Here is a 16,643-nt window from a genome sequence, read left to right as displayed (position 1 = left end):
TGGAAGGAGGACTTCCAGGATTGACTGTATTTCCATAAAGCTTTGAAAGTTAGCTAAGATATTGAAATGTAGGAAGTGTAATAGGAAGAGGACATTCTGTGTGAGGGAAGTGTGAACCAAAGGACAGAATTAAGAAAGCAGAAGGAAAATCAAAGAGTCTAGCTGGATGAGCATGAAAGGAGATGGAGAAGAGGACCAGAAGATAGGTTGAGGTCTCAAACACCAGTCTGAGGAGTGTGTTGTCTAACACAGTGGGCAATGCCAAGCCACTCAGGTTTTTCATTGGAGGAATAACAAGATTAGAACAGTGCTTTTGGAAGATTCATCTCAGGGTTTCCACAGGATAACTTGGAGTAGGAAGATAATGCAAGAAGTGGGGAAACAACTGAGTTGATGATTGCAATAGTTTGGGTAGGAGATTTAAAAAAAGCTTCAACTTTTTAGGGTGTTTGCAGGGGAAATAGAAAAATGAGGAAATTAATTGGAGAAAATTTGAAGGACTACATAAATAAGATTAGCAATTAATTCTACATTAGGAGGAAAAGAATGAAGAGAATCAAAACCTTGATTTACAACTAAAGATTAGTAATGTCATAAACCAACAAATAAAGTAATCAGGAGGAGGAGTTGGATTTGGAAGGGATTTGTTTTGAATGTACTTGACATTCTGTGGTATGGTCATTATGAAGCTGCGAGTGTAGGCATAGAGTTTATAATAATAATATCCACAATGTTTTGACTGCATAGGGCTCTGTCTCACTAAGCATAAGAACCAGGCATATGACCTATATTATATCATGTCAACCTTACACTGACTTTATGAGAAGGCATTATTATACCCATTTTTACTACCTAAATTAGATTCTGTGGCATATAACAGAAAATCCAAATTAACAATGACTTAAACACATAGAGTTTATTCTAGCATGTAGAAGAAATCAGGAGGTATGCAAGGCCAAACAAATATGGTGCCTCCAACAAAGTCATCAGGGGCCCAAGTTTCTTCTAATGTGCTCTTCAGCATCCTCTACTAGAGAATTCCATCCTCAAGGGCATTTCATCATTCAAGATTGCTGCTTAAGCTCCAGCCATCAGGGAGGTGATGACTAAAAATATGAGAATGGATGTTTATGGAATATAAAGAATAGGAGTTTGGAAGAAAGAGCCTTTGGAGAATGACCACAAGGGAAGGCTGGGAGGATGCTCAGGAAGAGAGAGGCACCATGTCAACAAAAGGCAAGAAGACACAAGGCTTCACTATGAAAGGAGAGGTAGGTAAGCGGTATCCAATGGTGCAGTCCATCAGGATGGAAAAATGCTTATTGGATTGGAGAAGGTGAAGTCCTTGATGGACTTCCAAAGAACAGCATCATTCAAGTGTTCTATGGCAGCCGATCTTAGAATTAGGGAAATATTAGGTGGTGAAATAGTGGAGCAATAATTTCTCTTCTGTGAAGTTTGGTGATTCAGGGAAAGAGCAAAATCATGATAGTGACTGAATTGAACAGTGTTGAGGTAATGTTTTCATAGATTAGAAGACCTGAACATAATTTCCCTTTATGATGTCAGGTCTCTGGGAGACTAGATTTAAATTGCTTGAATGTGTGAGTTGAGACAACAGAGTACTTCTTCCATGATCAGCAGCTCCAATACGATTCCTTGCAGGGAAAATGAAGCAAGTGTTGGCTGATACTATATCATAATAAAGGGCTGATATTACATTTTGTAAAGGCTGTCTGATAATCTTAATTAATTCATTTTTGTTTTTCTCTCCGAAAGCTAGATGGAAACTCGTCTAGCTCTGGCTTGGGTTCTTGAAGAAAAATTAAATTGCAAAAGTGAGGATGTTTCATTAGCCTTCTGCACTCCCCCAAGGTCAGCGAAGCCTCTCTGGGTGCTTTTGCAAGGCTGCAGAATCTGGAATGGCAAGGCTGTGGCTCCATTTCAGCAAAAATAAATATCATATTACAACACATTGTTTTTGCAGCTGACTGAGGCTTCGGTGTAGGGGATATTTCATTCTGCAATTGCAAATAAAGAGAGAAGTTGCTGGCAGGGAAATGTATAGTGTTTGCATCATTCCTTTATGAAGCCATTTTCTCCCCTCAAGGAGTGCATTCCCAGAAGACTTTTTTTCCCCCAACAAATGTCTGGTGTTTCTGCAGTGCTCAGCATGCATGACTTGCTTTGAAGACTGTTAAAAATTAAGACAGATAGTTGGACCAGTTCTCCTGGTACATTTCATTCCTTCCTCCCTAACTTTATTCCCCCCTCCCATATCCCACCTCCCCCAAACCCTTCTATTACAAAACTATGAAAGAATGGCAGAGACTAAAACCATAACATACTTTGCAATTCTAATTTTCTAACCTAAAGCTAGTGAGCCATAAAACCCTAGAAGCTAAAAGCTGCCTGAGGAGAATCCAAATCTTCTGGCTTTAAAATAGCTACATGTATTTTACCATTTTAGCTATTTTGAGGTAGATTTTCTCACACATGCATGCTTGTTGAAATTAAATGTGTTTTTATCCTTTTTTCCTTCTGGAGAGAGAGCAGACTTGAGAGGGGCACTTGTTTTCTATCTCTTACAGAATAAATTTGAATGCTCAGGGTAGGCATTAAGTTATCTGACTGTGCAATTCCTATCTAAATTGATTAGGTCTGGTACTGCTTTGGAAACTGGGTACATGTAGGAAATGGAGTTGTCTTATGTGAGCCTGCCTTTTAGTATATGGGTGTTATCACAGGTTTGTCATAGTTTGTATCCCCCAGAAACAAGCCCTAAGAAGAGGTTTTGAGGAAAAGTAGTTTATTTGGGAGGTGATTACAAGAAAAACTGGTAGGGGAATGGGAAAGTGAACAGGGAAGAGAAGATATTCAATAAAGTCTATCTTAATGAGAAGTTGCCACTGTGGGCAACTGGTGCTTGATCCTTCTGGGGACCTCTGGGATGCTCTGTGGAACATGCACAGAGATGTCACACCTGAGCAATGGGAAAGCTTGGGCATTCATCAACCAACTCCCATGCGTCATTTGTGGACAATCCTGGCCAGAGATGTCAATTCTTTCCAACTTCTTCTATAGATGTACTGTAATCCCAATCAAAATCCCAGCAACTATTTTGTAGATATCAACAAACTGATTCTAACATGTATATCAAAAAGGAAAAGACCTAGAATAACTAACACAATACTGAAAAAGAAGAACAGAGTTGGAGGACTTAAACTACCCAATTTCAAGGCTTACTATATAGCTACCATAATCAAAACAGCATGGTATCAGTAAAAAAAATAGACACATAGATCAATGAAATAGAATTAAGAGCCCAGAAATAGACCCACAAAATATAGCCAAATATCTAGCACACAAAGTCAAACTGATCTTTGACAAAGGCTCAAAGGCAATTCAATGGAGAAAGAACAATATTTTAAATAAGTGATATTGGAAACTAGATATAGACCTAACACTTTACAAAAATTAACTCAAAGTGAATCATAGATCTAAAGGTAAGGTGAAAAACTATAAAAGGTCTAGAAGAAAATGGAGAAAATCTCTATGGGTTGAGAAACTGAGTGTTTAGATGCAATACCAAAAGCACAATATATGAAAGGAAAAACTGATATGTTGGATCTTATTAAAATTTAAAATTTCTGTTCTATAAAAGACACTTAAGAGGGCTTCCCTGGTGGCACAGTGGCTGAGAGTCTGCTTGCCGATGCAGGGGATGCAGGTTCGTACCCCGGTCCGGGAAGATCCCGCATGCTGCAGAGCGGCTGGGCCTGTGGGCCATGGTCGCTGGGCCTGCGTGTCCGGAGCCTGTGCCCCGCAGCAGGAGAGGCCACAGTGGTGAGAGGTCCACGTACCACACACACACACAAAAAAAAGACAAGAAAATGAAAGACAGAATGGAAGAAAATAATTGCAAAATACATATCTGATAAAGAACTTATATCCAAAATACACAAAAAATTCTTAAAGCTCAATAATAAGAAAAAATCCAATTAAAAATAATAAAGATTGTCAAATTAGATAAAAACAGCAGGTAGAATATGATTTTGTAAATAATAATAAATATAGTAAAAATTTTTTTTTGCAATAGCCAAGTCCTTTAACTCTCTCTTTTTTCAAAAGGGAGTTGTGAACTGTAAACATTTCCCTTCCTAGCTCTTGTTTTTTTTAAATTGAGTAAAATGGATTATACAGATTTTTTGATGATGGCCATTCTGACTGATTTGAGGTGATACCTCATTGTAGTTTTGATTTGCATTTCTCGAATGATTAGTGATGTTGAGCATCCTTTCATGTGTTTGTTGGCAATCTGTATATCTTCTGTGGAGAAATGTCTTAGGTGGAGAGGGTGTGGAGAAAAGGGAACCTTCTTGCACCATTGGTGGGAATGTAAATTGATACAGCCGCTATGGAGAACAGTATGGAGGTTCCTTAAAAAACTAAAAATAGAACTACCATATGACCCAGCAATCCCACTACTGGGCATATACCCTGAGAAAACCATAACTCAAAAAGATTCATGTACCACAATGTTCATTAACTACAAAAGCCAAGACATGGAAACAACCTAAGTGTCCATCAACAGATGAATGGATAAAGAAGATATGGCACATATATACAATGGAATATTACTCAGCCATAAAAAGAAATGAAATTGAATTATTTGTAGTGAGGTGGATGGACCTTGAGCCTGTCATACAGAGTGAAGTAAGTCAGAAAGAGAAAAACAAATACTGTATGCTAACACATATATATGGAATCTAAAAAAAAAAAAAATAAGTTTCTGAAGAACCTAAGGGAAGGACAGGAATAAAGAGGCAGACGTAGAGAATGGACTTGAGGACACAGGGAGGGGGGGAAGGGTAAACTGGGATGAAGTGAGAGAGGCATGAACATATATACACTACCAAATGTAGAATAGATAGCTAGTGGGAAGCAGCCGCATAGCACAGGGAGATCAACTCGGTGTTTTGTGACCACCTAGAGGGGTGGGATAGGGAGAGTGGGAGGGAGATGCAAGAGGGAGGGGATATGGGGATATATGTATACATAAAGCTGATTCACTTTGTTATACAGCAGAAACTAACACACCATTGTAAAGCAATTATACTCCAATAAAGATGTTTTAAAAGAAGGGGATTATACAATGGGAGAAGGAATTGCAGGAGAAAGAGTGACAGGCAGATAAAGTACAGTGAGGTGCACAGTGAGCTGGAGGACCCAGACCCCACGCTTCTCAGTACCCTTAGGTGGTAGCAAGACCTCAGAAGGAAGCTAAAACTGGCACTGAGTCTCCCATTGGAGCAAGGCTCTCTGTGCTCCTCTGGGCCCTAAAGCAGTACAGTTCCTGTTCTCCTGAACTGCTGAACCATAGACAATAATGAAGGTTGCCATGCTAGACTGAAGATCAGAGGCCTCCCTCTACTCTCCCAGTAGTACACAAATCTCCCAATTTTCTCTTTGACCTCAAGGAAGATCAGGAGCCTCAATACTTACCAGGATCTCCTGACAACCTTGTAGGATGAAGGTCAGAGATACACTTAATTTTATTTGAAGAAAATAAAGATACAACTGAGTTTATGTGTATGAAGTTATATGTGTTTGACACATATGAATGGGAAAACAACTGTAAGGGTACATATCAAAATGGTTATAGATGGTAAACTCTGGGTAAGGATTGCAAATGATTCTTATTTTCTTTTTATTTAGCTGTACTCTTTCATTTCCATACAATGAGAATGTGTTTCATATGGTAAAATGGGGAAGGACTAGCTGAGTGGTGTGGTGTATAGGGCCTAGGTTTTAGACCCCATAGACCTGGGTTTGAATGACCAACTCTCCTACTTATTACCTGGGAGAATCTGAGAAAGTTATTTCCATTTCTAAGCTTCATGTCCTCATCTACAAATGCCAGTGATGTCAACCTTGTAGAGTTATCATAGAGATTAAAATTAATCTACATAGAATGCAGAATAATTTCCCACATAATTACACACATAAATATTCATGATAATTGTACACTTTAGACTACTGAACTTTATACTATGTAAATTATATCTCAATACAGTTGTTAAAAAACACAAAAAAATACCTATAATACTTTTGCATGAATATTTAGACCAGCTATGGAAATAGTTAGCCTAGATACCTTGAAGGATATTTATAAGTTTGGCATATGTCCATCATTTATACCTTTAAATTAAAGACAAAAAAAGCATTGCTTTCTTGTTCTATAATGCCAACTCTGAAACTCTAAGAAGGTCTGTATTCTAACAACTCTTTCTTCTAAGAATGACTTAAAGAAATCCGTAGTACAGGTTATCAATTGCATGTGCTGGCTGTGTTCCTTAGATTGTTCAGAGGTCACTTAGTCCCTGAACACCTGACATTCTTCTTCTACTGAAATGTAAAGAACAGTCCTTGTTGACAGATGAATTATGGTCCTAGAAAATTCATATGTTGAAATCTTAACCTTCTGTACCTCAAAATGTGACTGTGTTTTAATATGGGGCCTTTAAAGAGGGAATTAAGTTAAAATGATGTCATTAGTGTAGTCCCTAATCCAATGTGACTGGTGTCGTTAAATGAAGAGGAGATTGGAATACAGATACACATGGAGGGAAGACCATGTAAAGACACAGGGAGAAGATAGCAAGCCAAAGAGAAAGGCCTCAAAAGAAACCAACCCTGGCAATACCTTGATCTTGGACTTCCAGCCTCCAGAATTGTGAGAGAATAAATCTTTGTTGTTTATGCCATCCATTCTGGGGTACTCTGTTATGGTAGAACTAGAAAACTAATACAGTCCTTTGCCTGCCCAAATTTTGAGAGTGTCAGGAGGAACCCAGTTAACATTCAGAAAAAGCTTAGGAATCCTTTTTTTTACAAATGTTATCATTTTTATAAAAATTATTACCTTGTGTGGTGTACCTACTTAAAATTATGATGTGGCAGCTATTATATTCCAAGGTATATAGCAAAGAGATTTAATCTTTAAGTTGAAAATAAAGTGTGGCAAGAAGGAACATATCAAATTACAAGTTTTTGTGGTATCCCTCTTCATTCACTTCAAAGGATATAGTATTTGTTTGGTTCGTTTACCAGGATGTTGTGCTGAGAGGCATAGTAGAAGGAGAGAAAACTTGAAGAAGATGAGAAGATGAAATTACTTTATATAAAAACAAAAAAAGAAATGATAGGGAGATAAGCTAGCACAACTAAAGGCTTTTGGAACATAGGTGAGAGAGAAGGGATTCAGGAACAACCATTAGGAGTGGAATTTTGGGGTGTGGGAAGAGGTGTGTAAGAAGAGGTGTTAGGAAGGCTTGCTGGATTGAATGCAGTGTGGTGTCTCCTAATTCTTCCATGAAAAATTGTCATAAGACTTTCATATTATTTTCCAAAGCTTTTGATTCAGGGTTAAAAGATTCATGGTGCTTTTCCTGACATTCCAAAATGCTGAAAGATTGTGAAATCAAAACACTGTAGCTTAAAGGACAGCCCATCCATGTAGTGTTTCTCTTAAAATTTTCCACAACGTGAAACACAAAGTAATGTGCTATAAAGACAATGATTAAGCAAAGGGTAAAAGTTTACTTTCCTTCCATTTGATTTCTCCAGCTTTCAAGTATCTGCTACTCAGTCCATTTGTTGTCCTATTGTGATTGTTTCTGGCAAACAGATGCAGGAGAAGAACACTATCGCCTTTTTTGTTTTATATAACCTTAGAGATACAAACATAATGTTAGTCAGGTTTTCTTTTGCAGGGAAAAATTATGAAGGACTGAAATACAGCTAAAAAATTCCTGATGTTTTCAATGGAAAACTAGGCATTGTCTAGCATACCCCTCCAAGTTATCTGATTCTATGGAGTCTTTATACCTTTCATTGTATTAATGTTTTCTACAAATCTGTAAGTTTTAGAGAACTGAAAGAGATACAAATGATTCTTGTCCACAAATATGCAAATGAATTTGGAGGAGGTTCCATTAATTTTCCTCCCTCTCTGTGGAAGAAGCTATTTTGGCACAAGTTAAGCAAATCCAAATTCATTGCATCATTCCTGATAGCCTACATATGTGTATCCTTTTTGGAGTCTTCTTTGAACTGGTGGTAACATCTTACTGGTTCCCTCATTAATTAATGAATTAAATAAAAACTTTGACATGTGTCCATTTTAAATATGTACATGGGTTTATTTTTTCTAAAAAATTATCCTTTAATACTTTCATGAATTGACTGTCTTTAAGCTTCTAGGAGCCCAGCTGAACCTCTTACCTGAGGTTCAACTGGACATAATAAAGTGAACTACTCTTTTGGAGTGAGGAATAGCAGGGGATGGCTGGGGAACAGCATAGCTGAACTGACCTCTCTATACCTCAGTCAAGAGTCTCAACTGTGTCCATCTCCAATGAACCCAGGAGAACTGAGTTATGATCTGCATGACATTTTTATCTCAAACATTCAATTTGACTTTCAAGTCACATCAAAGACTAGGAAAAAAACACATGAAACAGACTGTTTTTTCAGCTTGGCACTACACCATCTAGTCTAATGTGAAAAAAAATTCATTTCATTTTGCCACTGCCTGCGGATTGGCATGAACTCAGCTATCCTTCAAAGGTTCAGCCTTTCCTGAAAGCAGGTACAGTTATTGCTGTAAGCCAAAGGGGGAACTATAGGTGGAATTTTCAAATTCCCCTGAGGGTTGCTTTTTGGGGAAAATTATTAAATGAATGGTTTTAGCATACACTTGAAAGATACCTTAATTCTGTTTCACTTTCAATGTATGGAAGTGAAGGTAACATTAGAGAAGTGTGCTGATTACTTCCAGTGGGTAAACTACCTGAAATCTTGAGATAAATGTTGCCAGAAAATAGAAACTGATGTGAGAGGTTTATCCTGTGTACATTATGAAATTATAATAGAACTTAAAAAACATGCCTATGCTTTTGTAGGAGAGAAGAAATATCTTTTCCTTTTAGGCTCTCCATTGGGGATCCTGCAGTGAAAGACAGATTAACAAAAGAAAAACAAACAGAAGTTTATCAACATGTATATCTCACATATACATGGGAGAAACTCACAAATGAGTAACTCAAAGAGGTGGCTAGAACTTGGGCCTAAATGCCATCTTCACTTAAAACAAAAGAAGAAGGGTTTGGGGTGGGGGTGTGGGGAGGTAAGTTATGGGAAGGTGACCAGGAAAAGTATGTAAAGAAGGGTAAGGTTTGTTATGCAGATTTAAGACTGTTCCTTCTCTATTGATGAGTTTCTTGTGATTTACAGGCATCCTTCTTTTTTTTCCTGGTACAGAGAGGAAGACACCTTCACAAATGGAAATTTCCTCTACAAATGGAAATTTCCCTTACAAAAAGACAACTTATACCTTGTTTTCAGAACTTCTCCTGTGTCTGCTGTTTGTCAAAATAGTCAATTCTAAATACTGCCATTTATGCTAAAGAGGTATATTTTGGGGTCGCACATTCTGGTCTCCTACACTTTCTACTATCGCCAAACTTGAAGCCACATCCCAGCATTTAGATTAAATGGTTGCTCCATCCAAGGCACCCATGGCTTCTGTATCACATTCAGATAGTTTTTACTTATCTTTAGCTCTTAGTTCCATTATTTTAGAATCGCCAGTTGGTTTTGAAGTTGAGAACATTTTTTCCTTCCTCTCTCAGGTCATAAAATTGAAGCACAAAGACATGGGGTCTAATCTAGGTAAATAATCTTAACAGAATGATATCCAAAGTATAATTTTCAAAGTGTTTAATAGATTGCAATTCTTATATAAAACCATAATGAGCAGAAATACAAGTTTTATTAAACTCATTAATGAGGGAGACCCCAGGATGACAAAGTTGGTTCAGAAAAGAATACAGGGAGGGTTTCCCTGGTGGCACAGTGGTTAAGAATCTGCCTGCCAATGCAGGGGACAGGTGTTCAATCCCTGGTCCGGGAAGATCCCACATGCCGTGGAGCAACTAAGCCTGTGCACCACAACTACTGAGCCTGCATGCCACAACTACTGAGCCTGTGTGCCACAACTACTGAAGCCTACTCACCTAGAGCCCATGCTCTGCAACAATAGAAGCCACCTCAGTAAGAAACCCGGACACCGCAACAGAGTAGCCCCAGCTTGCCACAACTAGAGAAAGCCCACGCACAGCAACAAAGACCCAACACAGCCAAAAATAAATAAATTTATAAATTTATAATAAATAAATAAAAAAGGATCATACCATTTCTGGCTTTATAAAAAAATACAGAGAACTAACGATTATATAATCAATGAAGAAAAGGAAGAATGCTGTGATAAATCACAAAGTTAGATGCAAAATTGGCCATTGTCCTACCAGAAATAAGACCAGTCTTTGGGACTAACTTTTCTACGTAAGAGAAATCATTCATGTTATTATCGGGCAAAAATAATTTTCATTGCATAAAAATTATTTGCCTAATATTGGGCGAAATCATTTATATCTTACCAGTTTCCAATAAAGGAACATCCAGCTTTACAAAGTTGTGAGTTGTCTGGGCCTTAATCAACAGTAAATGGCAAATCAAATAACCTTGTATATCTTGTGACTCTAGGGCAGTGGTCAGCAGACTATAGTTGGGCTTAGCTGACCACTTGTTTTTTGTAAATAAAGTTTTGTTGGAACACTGCCACAGCCATTTGTTATGTATTATACATGGCTGCTTTTGCTACAGAGTTGAATAGAGACCAGGTGGTGAACACAGTCTAAAATATTTATTATCTGGCCCTTTACAGAAAACAAACAAAACTTGTCAACTTTGACCTAGGAACAAGACATTGTCTAAAAGTAAAAACAAAGTGACACAATCTTTTTTTTTTTTTTTCTTCCAAGTTTGGAGGATATTTTTTCTCTGCAACAATATTAATAAAAAAGCATGAACATGAAATCAGAAAAATCGCTTCAGGGGAAAGTCACATCAGAAGTGATTTAAATCCACGAATATACAATTGAAAATTATACATTTTGCAATAATTATACACTATTCATTTGTACAATGGATTCAGCTTAACAGCACCATAGATTCTCAGAATCTCCTTCAGAATCTATTACACATGTTGAAAACAGAGAAATACCAAATTCTTTATTTCTAAGAGAAAGCTCATGACCCGTTTAAATCCTTAGCATTTCAAATTACTCACTTCCCCTTGATTAGAAAAATCAACCCCAGCGTGGCGGGGCAGGGCGGGGCCGCCGGGTTCGGGCACCCTGGGGGCCAGCGTGTGGGCTGCCAGGAAGGGGGCGGAGCTGCCGGCTAGTAGAAGAGGAGAGGCTGTAGCCGGTGTGGACGTGTTCCTCAAAATCCGACGCCGCAAGACCATCATCTTCCTGGAAGGCATAGAGTCCATCCAGCACCATGTTCCTGTTGAAGCGCATCGTCGAGGGCATCCTCGAGCAGCGGCCGTACAAGGACCACCGGTTTCTGGATGATGGCAAGATATTGGGTGAGTGTGGCTTCACCAGCCAGACCCAGCCGCAGGTGGGGCTAGCCTTACAGGCAGGTGAAGCATTTGAGACCCTGCCCATCAAGCCCTTCTCCAGCCCACCGAAGCTGCCGGATGTGATGAAGCCGCAGGACCCAGGAAGCAGCGCTAATGAACAAGCTGTGCAGTGAGAGCTCCCCCTCAGGGCCTCCCCCCACTCCCCCCACTCCATAAAATAGATTGGGTGCCAAAAAACAAAAAAAAAGAAAGAAAAGAAAAATCAACCCAGATTTTGGCATTCAGCTCATCCATATTCTGGTATTTTCCTTCAGGAATTTGCTATGTATAGCAGGCATCAGGGGATCACACTTTCAAGAAGTAGATTTCCCTGGTGGCACAGTGGTTAAGAATCAGCCTGCCAATGCAGGGGATATGGGTTCGATCCCTGGTCTGGGAAGATCCCACGTGTTGCTGAGCAACTAAGCCCATGCGCCACAACTACTGAAGCCCTGGTGCTTAGAGCCTGTGCTCTGCAATGAAAAACCCGCGCACTGCAACAAAGAGTAGCCCCCACTTCGGGAAGCTAGAGAAAGCCCATGAGCAGCAATGAAGACCCAATGCAGCCAGAAATAAATAATGTTTTTTTGAAAAGAGAAAAAGTAGCTTGTAGCTTTTCCTTGATAACCTTATATACAAAAGTAGATAAACTTACACAACCGATTGTTGTTTGGAAAGGGCATCGGAGAAAGGGTTTTAAGATACCCATCTAGACTAATCCAGTCCATATTGTCACTTTAGAGGTCATACCGCCTACTGTCACTAGACCACAACCAGTGTGAATTACAGACATTTGGGAGATTCTGTAGACTCCCTTTTCCCATGTACAAACAGGTGCAGGCAAAAAACCCAGTTCAAAGAAGTAAATATTGATAAAGTTTTTATCTAGGTCATACGCAGGGCTGAGTTTCAGCCAGCACTTACAGTTTGTTAAAATATTATAATATTTAAGTGCCAATTGGCAGTTAGCCATGGCTATGAGCCCCTTAGGTAATCCTCAAGTTATCCCAGTCATCCCATCCTCTCTCCCTTGAAGCCCCAGAATCAGCCAGCTGCCAGAAAGTTATCTCTGGTGGAGTAGAGAACCAACCTTCAGTCAAGAGTCCATGGCGATTGTTAACTGTCCTCACCATGTTGTGTGCTAAATATTTTTCATTTAACCCCCTACATTACATTTCCCACATTACCAAACTGTTCACAGTCCCTTCAATTAAGTTCCTCTAAGCATCCACTAGCACGTCACAAAATCAATGCAAATCTCTTTCAAAACAGCAGGTACAAATTACAAAGAAAAACAGGAGGACCAAGCCTAAAATGGAAGCCAATCTTAATACTACATCCCAGGCTCTCTGAGTGCGGAAAGATTGTGCAAACTATTCTACGGAAGGGCTCTAGGCACAATCAAGACAAGACTGAGTATTGAAGAACTGTACAGCATAGTCTAGCGGAAATGACTAGGATATTTATTCACCCATTGACAGTAGGGGCTCTGGTTGGGAAAACCTGTAGGGCAAGAACAAAGAAAATAGAAAAACAAGACAAGGGAGCTTTGGAAAAAAAAAAAAACAACTCTGATTTTATACTTGTGCTCAATCCAATTTGTGTACTCAGAAAAACTCATCCATTTTGATTTTAGCTTTCCTCAATTATTGATGCTATACTTCTACACAGCAAAAATCAGGTGCTGCTCCTGTCCCACCTGCATCTCCCTACTCCTCTTAGTAGTTCAGTGCACCATGGCCCAACTTTCAACAGCCAGCCTCTGCCTTTCTTTCCCTCAGGGTTTTCACTGTCTTCCAGAGCCTCCTCTGCCAGTTAGTGTATAAATGTCCCAGTTCCTTTGATATTCAGGTAGGTCAAGTTCCTTTGACCCTGATGTATCCTACACTAGCTTACAGAATTTCCCCAGCAGAATCAAGCTCCAGTCATCCATAATGGTAGCTGGCTCAGTGAGACACATGTCACTGATTCCTTTTTCTTCCCCTGTCTCACTTAGAAAATCCCCAACCTGTGTTCCCTTCACCTCCTAAATAATCTTGAAACCTTCCCAATTTACACTCAACTTAGTTCCCAAATTACCCTCAAGTACTGGTCTCAGGACCTGTTTCTTAGGAGAACCCAAAATAAAACATGGTAAGCAGTGGGTGTCTGATGGCAATTCACTTGTAAGAAAATTCAAGCCACTGTCTACTACAGGCCAGAGAGTCTGACTTTCAGCATAGTTTTACTGATTACTTTTGCCAAATGCTGTGGAATACTCCAAAAGGAAACGCTTTGCATGTCTTGATATTCCACTGAGCATCATGAGAACCTGAGGGGTAAGGAAGAGAGTAGTCTGGTGCAGTAGAACAAAAATAAGCTTTTGGAGCCAGCAGCCCACATACTCAGATCTTAGCTCCACCACTTACTGCCCACCTATAAGACTAAAAAAACTATACCTACCTAATACAACTCGTATGAAGACTGCCTAAGGTCATGTACATAAAGCACACAGGACCTAGTAGGTAACTGATAAAAGTCAGTGGCCGGACTTCCCTGGTGGCACAGTGGTTGAGAGTCTGCCTGCCGATGCAGGAAACGTGGGTTCGTGCCCCGGTCCGGGAGGGTCTCACGTGCCGCGGAGCAGCTGGGCCCGTGGGCCATGGCCGCTGAGCCTGTGCGTCCGGAGCCTGTGCTCCGCAATGGGAGAGGCCACAACAGTGAGAGGCCCGCGTACCGCAAAATAAATTTTAAAAAAAGTCAGTGGCCTTTCCTCGTGCTTCCCAGCTCCCTCCTCTAATTATTCCTTTTTATGCCTTGGACTGAAAGTAGGGAACTTTTTTGTTGGGAGCAGATAATTCTTTGCCTAGTAGAGTATATGTGGTCCTCCTCTAGTGATCTGGAATGGAATGGAATTTTTGCTCCTGAATATTATTTGGCCCACTAGTGACCTGCCCAATTACGGCATTTCTCACATTGTTTTATAGTTGCTTTTTGCACATATCTTTTCCCGCTGGATTTCAAAATATTCAAAAGCTACGTTTTCTTCAAATCTAAATATATACCTTATTAGTTATCTATTGCTGCGCAAAAATATTGCTCCAAAATTTAGCAGCCTAAAACAGCAAACACTTATTTTCTCAGTGTTTCTCCAGAAGTAGCTTAGCTGGGTGATTCTGGCTCGGGTTCTCTCATAAGATTGCAGTCAAGCTGTTTGCTAGGGCTACAGCCATCACTTTTTATATTTTGGGCTTTGTTCAGTATCATGTTAAACAGATTCTCTTTCTTTCTTTTTCTTTTTGAGTTTAGATTCTGTATGAGACAGAAATTCCAGCATCAATTTACTTTTTTAAAAAAACCCTCAAATTACCCCTAGAGACAGTCTATATCCTCTTCAAAGAATTTAATACAGTTAAAGACCTGGATAAAGCTGGTGACAATTGTTGGCTTGGCATCAGGAGACCGGCTGTATGAAAAATGATGTACCTTTAAACACAAGAATTGTATTCAACTCAGCTACACACACACACACACACACACACACACACACACGGAGTTCAGGGGCTTAGGAAGTTGAGGGAACAGATTCCCATTTCACACTGACTGTGGGTCTACCCTCAATCAATGAAATGGCAAGTGCTAATTGGAAAGGGTGTGTGTGTTTGCCAACATGAGTTCATAGAAGTTAAATACATTTATGTTCAATACTGAATGTTGAAATGTAACGAAATTTTCTGATTCATCTGTAAGCACCGAATTACTAGTTTTCTAGGATTTAATATCTTATTTTATGTGTTTTCTTTCCAGTATTTTAGAGCTTTGCTCTGCTTCCTCTTCATTTGTTCCTCTTTTTTTTTTTTTTTTTTTTTTTCGGTATGCGGGCCTCTCACTGTTGTGGCCTCTCCCGTTGCGGAGCACAGGCTCCGGACGCGCAGGCCTAGCGGCCATGGCTCACGGGCTTAGTTGCTCCGCGGCATGTGGGATTTTCCCGGACCAGGGCACGAACCCGTGTCTCCTGCATCGGCAGGCGGATTCTCAACCACTGCGCCACCAGGGAAGCCCCTGTTCCTCTATTAAAGTACTTGGAAACCAAAGTGCTTTCCCCAGAATATGATGAACTACTGGTATGTTTTATTCCAATCATATAGATAATAATTTAGCCCCAAATTATATGCTTGATTATTTTACATTTCTTTTGACTGAAATCATTAATTTAAATTAAATTTAAATTAATTTAAAAATTAATTTAAATTAATTTAATTAAATGTATACAGTATGAAAGACAATAGAAAGACAATAGTATATCACAATCGCAAGTATAAAATCCAAATAGACACACAAAGACTTTTGAACTAAGCCTATCCCTTGGTATTGGTTTGTTATGCTCATTACTCTAGTAGTTGGCTGGTCCTCCTTGGCAGATAATAAATGGCACCTGTCAAAAGTTTAAGAAACATTATATTTTTAAAAGCATTGTAGAAAAACAAATGTGAGAAAAAGTTTCTTGATTTTTTTCCCCCCAAACTGGAATACTGTTTCTTTATAGCAGAAACCCTTGTCCTGTTTACAGGAGGTCAACATTCCACTGCTGCTGAGTGGACAAACCCAGTCTATCCCATCAGCTGAATAGAAATCTAGAGGTCATAAAATCCTGAATGTCTTCCTTTTATTATCATTGTTAAAAAATAATATCTCCTATCTGAAAATCTAGAGCTTGCATTCTCCATGGAAAGCAAGTTCTTCCCAAGTTGTTGTGTAATCTCTATTCACTGAGTGATGTCTTTACCGCTAGCTGTGTTTAATAATTGGTTCTGATATGTAGGTGTGGACACAAACACATCTTGGTTAAGGGTAAAGGAGTTTTAAATAAATTAGCTGCTCTGATCAGAAAGAATATTGCTAAAATGTAAGTGCCATGATGGCAGTGGTCTCCATCTGTTTTGCTCACTGAAGCTTTCCTAGAAAAATGCTTGATGCATAGTACATGCTCAACAAATATTTGTTGAACGATTTGATGGTTGAAACTATCTTTTAGGTTCCATTAACTTTTGTCACAGGTTTAATTTTATTTTAATACCTCTATATTTGTTTCCTAAGGCTGCCATACCAAATTACCACAAACTTAGTGGCT

At 39.2% G+C, this 16,643-nt stretch overlaps 1 pseudogene; it reads left to right on the top strand.

The window, feature by feature from the left end:
- The first annotated feature begins 1,223 nt into the window (after window positions 1–1,223).
- On the top strand, window positions 1,224–11,667 carry LOC131741565 (elongin-B pseudogene; annotated as a pseudogene).
- Window positions 11,668–16,643: the final 4,976 nt, after the last annotated feature.

The sequence above is a fragment of the Kogia breviceps genome, chromosome 14 (assembly GCF_026419965.1).
Source record: "Kogia breviceps isolate mKogBre1 chromosome 14, mKogBre1 haplotype 1, whole genome shotgun sequence".
NCBI classification, from domain to species: Eukaryota; Metazoa; Chordata; class Mammalia; order Artiodactyla; family Physeteridae; genus Kogia; species Kogia breviceps.
The sequence above is the reverse complement of the archived record's forward strand: the minus strand, read 5'-3'. Positions and strand labels throughout refer to the sequence as shown.